At 41.7% G+C, this 13,845-nt stretch overlaps 1 pseudogene across 1 annotated transcript; it reads left to right on the top strand.

The window, feature by feature from the left end:
* Positions 1-2,284: 2,284 nt before the first annotated feature.
* On the top strand, positions 2,285-11,985 carry LOC311142229 (5-hydroxytryptamine receptor 3A-like; annotated as a pseudogene). Its single transcript has 9 exons — positions 2,285-2,318; positions 3,432-3,595; positions 4,588-4,632; positions 5,433-5,542; positions 5,773-5,942; positions 8,001-8,153; positions 10,673-10,883; positions 11,106-11,315; positions 11,723-11,985. The product of its transcript is annotated as a 5-hydroxytryptamine receptor 3A-like (transcript).
* The last annotated feature ends 1,860 nt before the right edge of the window (positions 11,986-13,845 follow it).

The following is a 13,845-nucleotide window of genomic DNA, read 5'->3' as shown; positions in this document are numbered from 1 at the left end:
GTTTCGCTGCCAGACAAGGCTCCGCTGATAGCCAGGTGTAGCAGTGGTAAAGATTCCCTCCATGGTGCTAAAAAGACAACTCTGCTGTTGGGACAGCTTTATGTAGGCCCTAACAGTTTGTGTCCACCGTTTGTTACCGTTATAGTGCAATTAATGTATTGTTTAGTGTTGTGGCTTTGCTGGCATGCATCAAACATTTTGTTTTTTTACGTTTTCCCCACCAAGATTTATATGCTAAAATCGCCACTGCGCTGGCGGCTGTCTCAGAGCATTTCATATTATTTTGTACATAAATCCGAGACACTCCATTTAGTATGATATGTTCAGTTCAGCATTTGTGGAATTTCTTTCCTTCTTAATGCGTTTGAGCCTATCAGTTGTGTTGTGACAAGGTAGGAGGGCTATACAGAAGATAGCCCTATTTGGTAAAAGACCAAGTCCATATTATGGCAAGAACAGCTCAAATAAGCAAAGAGAAACGACAGTCCATCATTACTTTAAGACATGAAGGTCAGTCAATCCGGAAAATATCAAGAACTTTGAACGTTTCTTCAAGTGCAGTCGCAAAAACCATGAAGCGCTATGATGAAACTGGCTCTCATGAGGACCACCACAGGAATGGAAGACCCAGAGTTACCTCTGCTGCAGAGGATATGTTCATTAGAGTTACCAGTCTCAGAAATGGAGCCCAAATAAATGGTTCACAGAGTTCAAGTAACAGACACATCTCAACATAAACTGTTCAGAGGGGACTGTGTGAATCAGGCCTTCATGTACAAATTGCTGCAAAGAAACCACTACTAAAGGACACCAATAAGAAGAAGAGACCTGCTTGGGCCAAGAAACACGAGCAATGGACATTAGACCGGTGGATTTTTGGTTCCAACCGCCGTGGCTTTGTGAGACGCGGTGTGGGTGAACGGATGATCTCCGCATGTGTATTTTCCACCGTAAAGCATGGAGGAGGAATGGTGTGGGGGTGCTTTGTGGTGACACTATCTGTGATTTATTTAGAATTCAAGGCACACTTAACCAGCATGGCTACCACAGCATTCTGCAGTGATACGCCATCCCATCTGGTTTGGGCTTAGTGGGACTATCATTTGTTTTTCAACAGGACAATGACCCAACACACCTCTAGGCTGTGTAAGGGCTATTTTACCAAGATGGAGAGTGATAGAGTGCTGCATCAGATGACCTGGCCTCCACAATCCCCCGACCTCCCCCCAATTGAGATGGTTTGGGATGAGTCGGACGGCAGAGTGAAGGAAAAGCAGCCAACAAGTGCTCAGCATATGTAGGAACTCCTTCAAGACTGTTGGAAAAGCATTCCAGGTGAAGCTGGTTGAGAGAAAGCCAAGAGTGTGCAAAGCTGTCATCAAGGCAAAGGGTGACTATTTGAAGAATCTCAAATATAAAATATATTTTGATTTGTATAACACTTTTTTTGTTTACTACATGATTCCATATGTGTTATTTCATAGTCTTGATATCTTCACTATTATTCTACAATGTAAAAAATAGTAAAAATAAAGAAAAACCCTTGAATGAGTAGGTGTGTCCAAACCTTTGACTGGTACTGTATGTTACGAATTTGCAAAAGTACAATATGTTACGAATTTGCAAAATGTATGATATGCTAATGTTAGCTAGGCTAAGGGTTAGGGTTAGGGTTAGGGGTTAGGGTTAAGGTTAGGGTTAAGTTTTAGGAGTTAGGTTAAAGGGTTAAGGTTAGGGTTAGGGTTAGGGGAAGGGTTAGCTAAAAGGGTTAAGGTTAGGGGAAGGGTTATCTAACATGCTAAGTAGTTTTAAACTAACTAAAAAGTAGTAAGTAGTTGAAAAGTTGCTAATTAGCTAAAATGCTAAAGTTGCCCGTGATTCACCCACCGATTCACCCCAACCAACTTTTTTTTTGCCGTTAAGTAACCATCTGTCTTATGTAACCATACCAAACATAACGTATCATACTAATTTGAGTGTCCCGGATTTACATTTACTATGTTATGTGTAGTCTATGAGACCAGGCTGCTGAACAGTCTCAATTCCAAAGGTAAAAAAAAGTATAATCTTACCATGCTAATAGAAAATCAATACAGATGCCACAAACTTTCACACACAGGTCCATTTACTGTTAAAACCGAGTAAAGAAGAGACATCTTCAGACAAACTATTCAGAATTAATTTCAGAAAGAAACTAAACAGAAAGAAAGGAAAATGACTTTGAAGATCATCTGACATTACATTTTGGAGGGGAGATTTAGGTGTATCAAACTGGTTGCTCAACATGTTATCAGTCTTCTGGCTCCTACTGAGCTCAGGTAAGATTCACTCACACAGTTTTCCTCTTCTACAATCACCTATAACACAATGGATTAAATATCCATAAATATGAATTAAATACAAACATTAAAGACCAGTTTACCAGTCAGTGCTATCAGGAATTGTCTACATGAAACAGGCAACATTTAAAGATGATTGACATGTTAATGACAGTAGTTTCTACTCATTGCTATTAACTGTTTTCAAATACATTTTTAACTTGGTCTGAAATGACCAGTCATATTGAAAGAACTTATTCCAATGTCTGAGTGTGTTGTTTTATTATAATGCTATTTGTTATTTTATAGCAAATGTATGACTTAATGGAACCCTTCTGTGAGTTTCCTATCCTGTAAATCCAATAATATGATCTTAGGAAGTCCATCTGTTTGAATCTCAGGGTTTTAACCAACTCTGAAACTAGGGTTACAAAATTCTGGTAACTTCCTCAGAATTCCCAGGTTTTTCCAGAAATCCCGACTGGAGGATTCCCGGACTTCCAGCTTTTCCCTTCCTGATTCCAGGAATATTCCAACTGGGATTTCTGGAAAACCTGGGAATTTTGTGAAAGTTACCAGAATTCTGCAACCCTATCTGTGAGACAGATGAATGAAGAATATCATGCAATTTCCTGTCACTTACAAATAAATGAATGCATGGATGGTAAAATATTTTCAATTTAATGATAATAATATGTTTATTCATTATGCTTCCTAAATATGTTTTTCATTCTTAGTAGTGGATTGTAGTTAATTGTTGTGGAGACACAATGTCTTAAAACATAACACATGGAAGATTATTCTGTCTTAAAAAAATTACACAATAATCATGTTGAGAACAGATGAATACCGTAAATCATCAGGTAGATTTCTGTCATATGCAAGATGGATGGGGTAGGCATTTTATTTGATATATCAATAGGGTTAAACATTCTGCTAACTTTCCCCAAATTCCCAGGTTTCCAGAAATCCCTGTTGGAAGATTCCTGGAAATAAGCAGGAAAATCGGAATGCTCCAACCAGGATTTCTGGAAAACCTGGGAATTTTTTGAAATCCTATATATCAATGAGTTGAATTTCATATGATTGATTTACTACTTGACTTCCATTCAGCCCCTCTGGCTGAACTGGTAGCAGATAAACCCAAGAGGTCTGCTCTGAACCAGCTCACCAGGACCCTCCTGCGTAAATACGACTGTGGAGTAAGACCTGTTCAGAACTGGACCAGTCCCATACTCATCCACATAGACCTCATAATGCAGTCTGTCTTTGATGTGGTAAAGAATCCAATATAGCCTTATCTAAATAATTCATTATTTAAATTAAAATACAATATGATTACCTGCCATGTTTCTGGTAATACAGTGGGGGAAAAAAGTATTTAGTCAGCCACCAATTGTGCAAGTTCTCCCACTTAAAAAGATGAGAGAGGCCTGTAATTTTCATCATAGGTACACGTCAACTATGACAGACAAAATGAGAAAAAAAAACAGAAAATCACATTGTAGGATTTTAAATGAATTTATTTGCAAATTATGGTGGAAAATAAGTATTTGGTCAATAACAAAAGTTTCTCAATACTTTGTTATATACCCTTTGTTGGCAATGACACAGGTCAAACGTTTTCTGTAAGTCTTCACAAGGTTTTCACACACTGTTGCTGGTATTTTGGCCCATTCCTCCATGCAGATCTCCTCTAGAGCAGTGATGTTTTGGGGCTGTCGCTGGGCAACACAGACTTTCAACTCCCTCCAAAGATTTTCTATGGGGTTGAGATCTGGAGACTGGCTAGGCCACTCTAGGACCTTAAAATGTTTCTTACGAAGCCACTTCTTCGTTGCCCGGGCGGTGTGTACAGGTCTGTGAGAGCTAGAAATCTTGCTTGTTTGTGGGTGACCAAATACTTATTTTCCACCATAATTTGCAAATAAATTCATTAAAAATCCTACAATGTGGTTTTCTGGATTTTTTTTCTCTCAATTTGTCTGTCATAGTTGACGTGTACCTATGATGAAAATTACAGGCCTCTCTCATCTTTTTAAGTGGGAGAACTTGCACAATTGGTGGCTGACTAAATACTTTTTTTCCCCACTGTATGTAACACAGGAAATGAAAATATTGTTGATGTTTTTTTTTTGGTATTAAATATTAATCTTGTATCAGTAAATACATTTGGACCATTTGTAGCTAGACATTTCAATAGTCTGCACAAATAATTTACACCCAAAAATGTAATACAAAAGTAATACTCAATAATTTATTTTTGCAGGATGGAAAGACACAGCAAGTAACCACAAGCATTTGGTACCGGCAGGTTGGTATGAATTGTGTTCTTCTATTGGTATTAAACATACATTTCAAAATGTTCATGCAATGTAAAACCATCACTGGCCCCATCCACAAATAGGAATATTTTAGAATGTCATTACTTTAATTACCCCTTCAAGGAATAATCACTTCTACGCATCATATTTATAGTTTCAATGGAGTGGTGGAGTGAGCCATTGAAAAAAACAACATGAAAATAAAATCAGGATGAGGAGAATCTCATTAGGGTTGATTTGTTCGGTGGGGCCAGCAGATATGAGTCTCCAGGCTCACTCTCCATTCACTTTAATGCAGTTGCAACACCCTTGTTGACTTCGCTCATTTTCCCATCCGCCGCTTGTCCTTGTGCCATTGATTGAGCGCCAGAGGGTACACCTAAAGTCAAACATCAAATGTTCAGTATTTTGTTCAAAAACACTGAAAGACAATGCCGTTGGTGTACTTATACAAATGCAATGTTCTCTTCAGATATTATGAGTGAATAATGCACATTATGTCTGCCTTAACATGTGTACCACATTTATCTGTTGCTACGAATCCTGTGCCTGTGTTCCATGTCAGTTATATAATATATATAAAGCTTCTGCTTAGACATGGTTTTCACATGGTTGTTTTCCATGTATAGCATGTCTGTCTGAAAGACAGGGAGCCTGCTTCAGCCAATGCGTCTTCAGCCTTGTCTGGCATGCAACAATTGTGTTATTGAATGCCAAAACAGTCAGGCACCCATATGTCATGTACTTCATATGAATGGTCTTGTGATGTATTTCCTGTTTATGATGTCAGATATGGACTGATGAGTTCCTGGTATGGGACCCCGAGGAGTTTGACGGGATCACTGAGATCTCCCTGTCCTCTGACGCTATATGGGTGCCCGATCTCATCATCAGTGAATTGTAAGAATTGACACTATGTATTCCTGTTCAAATTACATAACATGTCATCCGATTACTCAATACCCACAGACTCTTCTCAGAAATGTTCAACATTTGGCCTTTTAATTTAAAATGACGGACTGACAAGGAAGTGTGTTGACCAGGGTCAGAGTGTCTCATGTTCGACATACAGTACTGTAAGCAGCTGGAACTCTTGTCTTACCCATAAGTCGTGTTCTTCCCCCTGTTAGTGTGGATGTAGGGGAGTCCCCTGCCATCCCCTATGTGTATGTCAACTCATTGGGCATGGTGAAAAACAACAAGCCTATCCAGGTGGTGTCTGCGTGTGACTTGGAGTTGTACGCCTTCCCCTTCGACAAGCAGAACTGCACTCTGACCTTCCGCAGCTGGCTTCACTCAGGTTAGCATAGAGAGCTGTAAACACGCTAACATTATTACCCAGTCAAATGACTATACAGTACATCTGGATATGCACAGATGGATGACGTGTCTAAAACACACAATTAGAAGTGCAAAATAACAATGGCATACCATTCCATAGACAAAATACAGTACCAGTCAAAGGTTTGGACACACCTACTCATTCAAGGGTTGTTCTTATTTTTATATTGTAGAATAATAGTGAAGACATCAAAACTATGAAATAACACATATGGAATCATGTAGTAAACAAAAAAGTGCTACATCAAAATATATTTTTTATTTTAGATTCTTCAAATAGCCACCCTTTGCCTTGATGACAGCTTTGCACACTCTTGGCATTCTCTCAACCAGCTTCATGAGGAATGCTTTTTCCAACAGTCTTAAAGGAGTTCCCACATATGCTGAGCACTTGTTGGCTGCTTTTTCTTCACTCTGCGGTCCAACTCATCCCAAACCATCTCAATTGTGTTAAGGTCAGGTGATCGGGGAGTACAGGTCATCTGATGCAGCACTCTATCACTCTCCTTCTTGGTCAAATAGCCCTTACACAGCCTGGAGGTGTTTTGGGTCATTGTCCTGTTTAAAAACAAATGATAGTCTCACTAAGCCCAAACCAGATGGGATGGCGTATCGCTGCACAATGCTGTGGTAGCCATGCTGGTTAAGTGTGCCTTCAATTCTAAATAATTGTGGTCCTCTGTAGCTCAGTTGGTAGAGCATGGTGCTTGTAAAGCCAGGGTAGTGAGTTCGATCCCTGGGACCACCCATACGTAAAAATTTATGCACACATGACTGTAAGTCGCTTTGGATAAAAGCGTCTGCTAAATGGCATATTATTATTATTATTATAAATAAATCACAGACAGTGTCACCACAATGCACCCCCACACTATAACACCTCCTCCTCCATGCTTTACGGTGGGAACTACACATGCAGAGATAATCCGTTCACCCACACCATGTCTCACAAAGACACGGCGGTTTGAACCAAAATCTCAAATTTGGACTCCAGACCGAAGGACAAATTTCCACCGGTCTAATGTCCATTGCTCGTGTTTCTTGGCCCAAGCAAGTTTCTTCTTCTTATTGGTGTCCTTTAGTCGTGGTTCCTTTGCAGTAATTTGACCATGAAGGCCTGATTCACAGTCGCTTCTGAACAGTTGATGTTGAGATGTGTCTGTTACTTGAACTCTGTGAACCATTTATTTGGGCTGCAATTTCTGAGGCTGGTAACTCTAATGAATTTATCCTCTGCAGCAGAGGTAACTCTGGGTCTTCCATTCCTGTGGCGGTCCTCATGAGAGCCAGTTTCACCATAGCGCTTGATGGTTTTTGCGACTGCACTTGAAGAAACCTTCAAAGTTCTTGACATTTTCCAGATTGACTGACCTTCATGTCTTAAAGTAATGATGGACTGTCATTTCTCTTTGCTTATTTGATCTGTTCTTGCCATAATATGGACTTGGTCTTTTACCAAATAGGGCTATCTTCCCCCACACACACACACCTTGTCACAACACAACTGATTGTCTCAAACGCATTAAGAAGGAAAGAAATTCCACAAATTAACTTTTAACAAGGCTCACCTGTTAATTGAAATGCATTCCAGGTGACTACCTCATGAAGCTGGTTGAGAGAATGCCAAGAGTGTGCAATGCTGTCATCAAGGCAAAGGGTGGCTATTTGAAGAATCTCAAATATAAAATATATTTTGATTTGTTTAACACTTTTTTGGTTACTACATGATTCCATATGCGTTATTTCATAGTTTTGATGTCTTCACTGTTATTCTACAATGTAAAACTTTTTCAAAATAAAGAAAAACCCTTGAAAGAGTAGGTGTGTCCAAACTTTTGACTGATGGTGTATATTCATAAGGCTATGGCACATACAGTATTAAATACACAAACACGTGCACATAAAACCCATACAATTGGTAATTTAATATAGTATCAAATCAATAGCAGGTCATATTGACTGAGTGTCATTAAGTCTTACTAAGCTCTCTCCCTGACCTCCACAATCATGTATGCAGTGAGTGAGGTGAACCTGACTCTGTGGAGGAGTGTGGAGGAGATCGCCAATGATCAGAAGTCGTTTATGGACGATGGCGAGTGGGAGCTCTGTGCCCTCCCGCTATTGGCAGCTCCGCCTGGACGACAGAGACTATGCCCACATCCAGTTCAACGTGTGTGCCTACAGTTACCAGATCTAGGTCTCTCTGTGTTTCCCTTCAGATACCTGATTTGAAGGAAAGTATTTGAAGAAATACAAATATGACCTATACGTCTAGTGCCATCTGTATACACTTATACAGCAATACATTTCCAGTCAGTCAGTAAATATGGAATATGTGAATACAGTGGGGGAAAAAAGTATTTGGTCAGCCACCAATTGTGCAAGTTCTCCCACTTAAAAAGATGAGAGAGGCCTGTAATTGTCATCATAGGTACACGTCAACTATGACAGACAAAATGAGAAAAAAAATCCAGAAAATCATATTGTAGGATTTTTAATGAATTTATTTGCAAATTATGGTGGAAAATAAGTATTTGGTCAATAACAAAAGTTTCTCAATACTTTGTTATATACCCTTTGTTGGCAATGACACAGGTCAAACGTTTTCTGTAAGTCTTCACAAGGTTTTCACACACTGTTGCTGGTATTTTGGCCCATTCCTCCATGCTGATCTCCTCTAGAGCAGTGATGTTTTGGGGCTGTTGCTGGGCAACACGGATTTTCAACTCCCTCCAAAGATTTTCTATGGGGTTGAGATCTGGAGACTGGCTAGGCCACTCCAGGACCTTGAAATGCTTCTTACGAAGCCACTCCTTCGTTGCCCGGGCGGTGTGTTTGGGATCATTGTCATGCTGAAAGACCCAGCCACGGTTCATCTTCAATGCCCTTGCTGATGGAAGGAGGTTTTCACTCAAAATCTCACGATACATGGCCCCATTCATTCTTTCCTTTACACGGATCAGTCGTCCTGGTCCCTTTGCAGAGAAACAGCCCCAAAGCATGATGTTTCCACCCCCATGCTTCACAGTAGGTATGGTGTTCTTTGGATGCAACTCAGCATTCTTTGTCCTCCAAACACGACGAGTTGAGTTTTTACCAAAAAGTTCTATTTTGGTTTCATCTGACCATATGACATTCTCCCAATCCTCTTCTGGATCATCCAAATGCACTCTAGCAAACTTCAGACGGGCCTGGACATGTACTGGCTTAAGCAGGGGGACACGTCTGGCACTGCAGGATTTGAGTCCCTGGCGGCATAGTGTGTTACTGATGGTAGGCTTTGTTACTTTGGTCCCAGCTCTCTGCAGGTCATTCACTAAGTCCCCCCGTGTGGTTCTGGGATTTTTGCTCACCGTTCTTGTGATCATTTTGACCCCACGGTGTGAGATCTTGCATGGAGCCCCAGATCGAGGGAGATTATCAGTGGTCTTGTATGTCTTCCATTTCCTAATAATTGCTCCCACAGTTGATTTCTTCAAACCAAGTTGCTTACCTATTGCAGATTCAGTCTTCCCAGCCTGGTGCAGGTCTACAATTTTGTTTCTGGTGTCCTTTGACAGCTCTTTGGTCTTGGCCATAGTGGAGTTTGGAGTGTGACTGTTTGAGGTTGTGGACAGGTGTCTTTTATACTGATAACAAGTTCAAACAGGTGTCATTAATACAGGTAACGAGTGGAGGACAGAGGAGCCTCTTAAAGAAGAAGTTACAGGTCTGTGAGAGCCAGAAATATTGCTTGTTTGTAGGCGACCAAATACTTATTTTCCACCATAATTTGCAAATAAATTCATAAAAAATCCTACAATGTGGTTTTCTGGATTTTTTTTCTCTCAATTTGTCTGTCATAGTTGACGTGTACCTATGATGAAAATTACAGGCCTCTCTCATCTTTTTAAGTGGGAGAACTTGCACAATTGGTGGCTGACTAAATAATTTTTTCCCCCACTCTAGGTGTGTTAGTGGGATTTTCTATATGGTTTGATGTCTATCCAACAGGAAACAAAAAGATACACACTTGTGACTGTACAATGACAACTAAATCAGATTGAGAATCGATAGGAGGTTTTTAGCCATCCCCTCCTCCTGGTCCTCCTGTTGTGATGGTGTTAAAGAGATCAGCCAGGGCTTCACGGACAGGATTAAGTGCTAATGCTAATAGATGAGGATGAGGCGCGTCCAGCATGCTGAGAGAGAGAGGCACCATAATGAGGCTGTCTCTGTGGCGGCTGATCAATGGCCGTCTTGTTCTGCCAGAGAAATGGGCCCTGGGCCTGGTGCAGGTGGGGGAGAGACTGCCTGCAAGGATAGTCTAGGCAGGGCTGCTGTTGTACATTCAGCTCAGGAGGGCACTTAATGATGAAGTGTCGATCCAGCAGGGCTCGTTGGGTTACCTTTACACTACGGCTCATTGTGGAAGCGGGGATTTATGTGTTTTGGGGTACTGGAGGAGGACAGGAGGGTAATACTGTGGAATAGGGTTTTCTTGTGTTTCAGTTGAGAAAAGTACAGTTGATATCTATAGCTAAAATGGGGCAGATTTAGGTTTAAGTTAGTGAGGGGAAAACATAGTTTTTCTCAATTTCTCACTTATGGGGGAGTTCAAACACATTCTCGACCAACGTGTGACATGAAATAGAAAAGTCAAACTCTCTCTCTCTCTCTTTTTCACTCCCTCTCACCCCCACTGGTCAGGTGTTGATCCGCCGGCGCCCCCTGCTGTATGTGGTGAGTCTGCTCATCCCAAGCATCTTCCTCATGGTGGTGAACGTCATCAGCTTCTACCTGCCGCCCAACAGTGGCACGCGCATCACCTTCAAGACCAGTATCCTCCTGGGCTACACTGTCTTTAGGGTCAACCTGATGGATGAGATGCCTGCCACCGCCATCAGAACACCACTCATAGGTATCCTACACCAGCTCGTCTCCTCATCTTTGTTTTGAATGTTCTGTCATACTGTTTGACACACCAAGCTTGCCCTTCATACCCAGCCATGGCCAATGCTTTGTGACATGAAATGTCTTGAGACATAAATGTATTTCTGATCTAAGACATGTCCTTGAAAAATTAAGATTTGTCATTTTCTAACGGGTGTATTGTTGATGTTTGGTGTTCTCCATCTTATAGGTGTGTTCTTTGCGGTGTGCATGGCGCTGCTGGTGCTGAATCTAGCCATCTCCATATTTGTAGTGAAGCTCCTCCACCACAATGAGAAGGAGGTCAAGGAGATGTCAGTGTCCGCCTGCCTCCTCGATAAGTACGGCTCGTCCAGTCAGACCTTCCTCGAGAGCAACTTCACTTCTGTCAAAACACTGGGCGATGTGGATCAGTGTGGGGGTGAGAGGGGACCTGTGTTGTTGGGGATCTTTGTATGGTCATAGGACATAAGAGTGTGACTAGGTATTAGGACCAAACGCTTAGCAGGTGGTGGTTTTCCTAACTTTCCACAGATTTATTTACCTCAGATTTCTTATTCTCTTTGATATGTAATGGCCAGCTCTGACATGTTTACTATCATGTTGACCACACCTCTATGTTCCTCTGTGTTAACATCAAATCGATCAGAGAGAAAATACACCGTTACAGTATGTCTAGACATATACCTATTCAATCGACAGTTTGACTTTTATTTAATTTACTTGTTAAGATTGCGATGTAGCAACAGAATATCATCTCTTTTGACAGTCATGTGTCCAACCCCATCATCACCCCATCAAAACCCCACTTACATGTTGTCCCACCAGGCTATGAGTTTGACCTGGCTCCAGAGGAACTGCTGTCCCTGAGCGAGCCCCAGGAGAGTGCTCCTCGGCTGGAGAGGCTTCTCCAGGAGGTGGTGGCCCTGAGGCTCTACCTGCAGGAGGGAGTGAGTGACGACTCAGCCCAGGCTGACTGGGTGGCCCTCTGCTGTAAGGTGGACCTCCTACTGTTCCGAGTCTACCTGCTAATCCTGGTCGTCTACACCAGCACTCTGCTGCTACTGTGGGCCAGCTGGAGCTCTGCATGAGGAGAGAAGGGGAAAAAAACTTTGTTCAAACACATTTATTTTGCTCTAATAAAATGTTAAAAGTAAATTAATGGTTGTTGATGTGGTTGAGCCGATACCCTTTGTCCCCCCTTCTTCTTTTGATACTGTAGCAGCTCGAAGCTATTGAATCAATACTGTATTCTCATGTACTATCGGAAGATTGCCCCCATACATAAATACAGACTGATGTATTTGATCCCCTGCTGATTTTGTACGTTTGCCCACTGACAAAGAAATGATCAGTCTATAATTTTAATGGTAGGTTTATTTGAACAGTGCGAGACAGAATAACAACAAAAAAATCCAGAAAAACGCATGTCAAAAATGTTATAAATTGATTTGCATTTTAATTAGGGAAATAAGTATTTGACCCCCTCTCAATCAGAAAGATTTCAGGCTCACAGGTGTCTTTTATACAGGTAACGAGCTGAGATTAGGAGCACACTCTTAAAGGGAGTGCTCCTAATCTCAGCTTGTTACCTGTATAAAAGACACCTGTCCACAGAAGCAATCAATCAATCAGATTCCAAACTCTCCACCATGGCCAAGACCAAAGAGCTCTCCAAGGATGTCAGGGACAAGATTGTAGACCTACACAAGGCTGGAATGGGCTACAAGACCATCGCCAAGCAGCTGGGTGAGAAGGTGACAACACTTGGTGCGATTATTCGCAAATGGAAGAAACACAAAAGAACTGTCAATCTCCCTCGGCCTGAGGCTCCATGCAAGATCTCACCTCATGGAGTTGCAATGATCATGAGAACGGTGAGGAATCAGCCAAGAACTACACGGGAGGATCTTGTCAATGATCTCAAGGCAGCTGGGAACATAGTCACCAAGAAAACAATTGGTAACACACTACGCTGTGAAGTACTGAAATCCTGCAGCGCCCGCAAGGTCCCCCTGCTCAAGAAAGCACACATACATGCCCGTCTGAAGTTTGCCAATGAACATCTGAATGATTCAGAGGAGGACTGGGTGAAAGTGTTGTGGTCAGATGAGACCAAAATGGAGCTCTTTGGCATCAACTCAACTCGCCATGTTTGGAGGAGGAGGAATGTTGCCTATGACCCCAAGAACACCATCCACACCATCAAACATGGAGGTGGAAACCTTATGCTTTGGGGGGGGGTTTCTGCTAAGGGGACAGGACAACTTAACCGCATCAAAGGGACGATGGACGGGGCCATGTACCGTCAAATCTTGGGTGAGAACCTCCTTCCCTCAGCCAGGGCATTAAAAATGGGTCGTGGATGGGTATTCCAGCATGACAATGACCCAAAACACATGGCCAAGGCAACAAAGGAGTGGCTCAAGAAGAAGCACATTAAGGTCCTGGAGTGGCCTAGCCAGTCTCCAGACCTTAATCCCATAGAAAATCTGTGGAGGGAGCTGAAGGTTCGAGTTGCCAAACGTCAGCCTCGAAACCTTAATGACTGATCTGCAAAGAGGAGTGGGACAAAATCCCTCCTGAGATGTGTACAAACCTGGTGGCCAACTACAAGAAACGTCTGACCTCTGTGATTGCCAACAAGGGTTTTGCCACCAAGTACTAAGTCATGTTTTGCAGAGGGGTCAAATACTTATTTCCCTCATTAAAATGCAAATCAATGTATAACATTTTTGACATGCGTTTTTCTGCATTCTTTTGTTGTTATTCTGTCTCTCACTGTTCAAACAAACCTACCATTAAAATTATAGACTGATAATTTCTTTGTCAGTGGGCAAACGTACAAAATCAGCAGGGGATCAAATACCTTTTTCCCTCACTGTATCTTGCTTATGTTCTCCGGACACATTTCGTTACATCAACGTGATGCTATTCTACATGAACTTGAA

The sequence above is a fragment of the Coregonus lavaretus genome (genome assembly GCF_964263955.1).
Source record: "Coregonus lavaretus genome assembly, chromosome: 15".
NCBI classification, from domain to species: Eukaryota; Metazoa; Chordata; class Actinopteri; order Salmoniformes; family Salmonidae; genus Coregonus; species Coregonus lavaretus.
The sequence above is the reverse complement of the archived record's forward strand: the minus strand, read 5'-3'. Positions and strand labels throughout refer to the sequence as shown.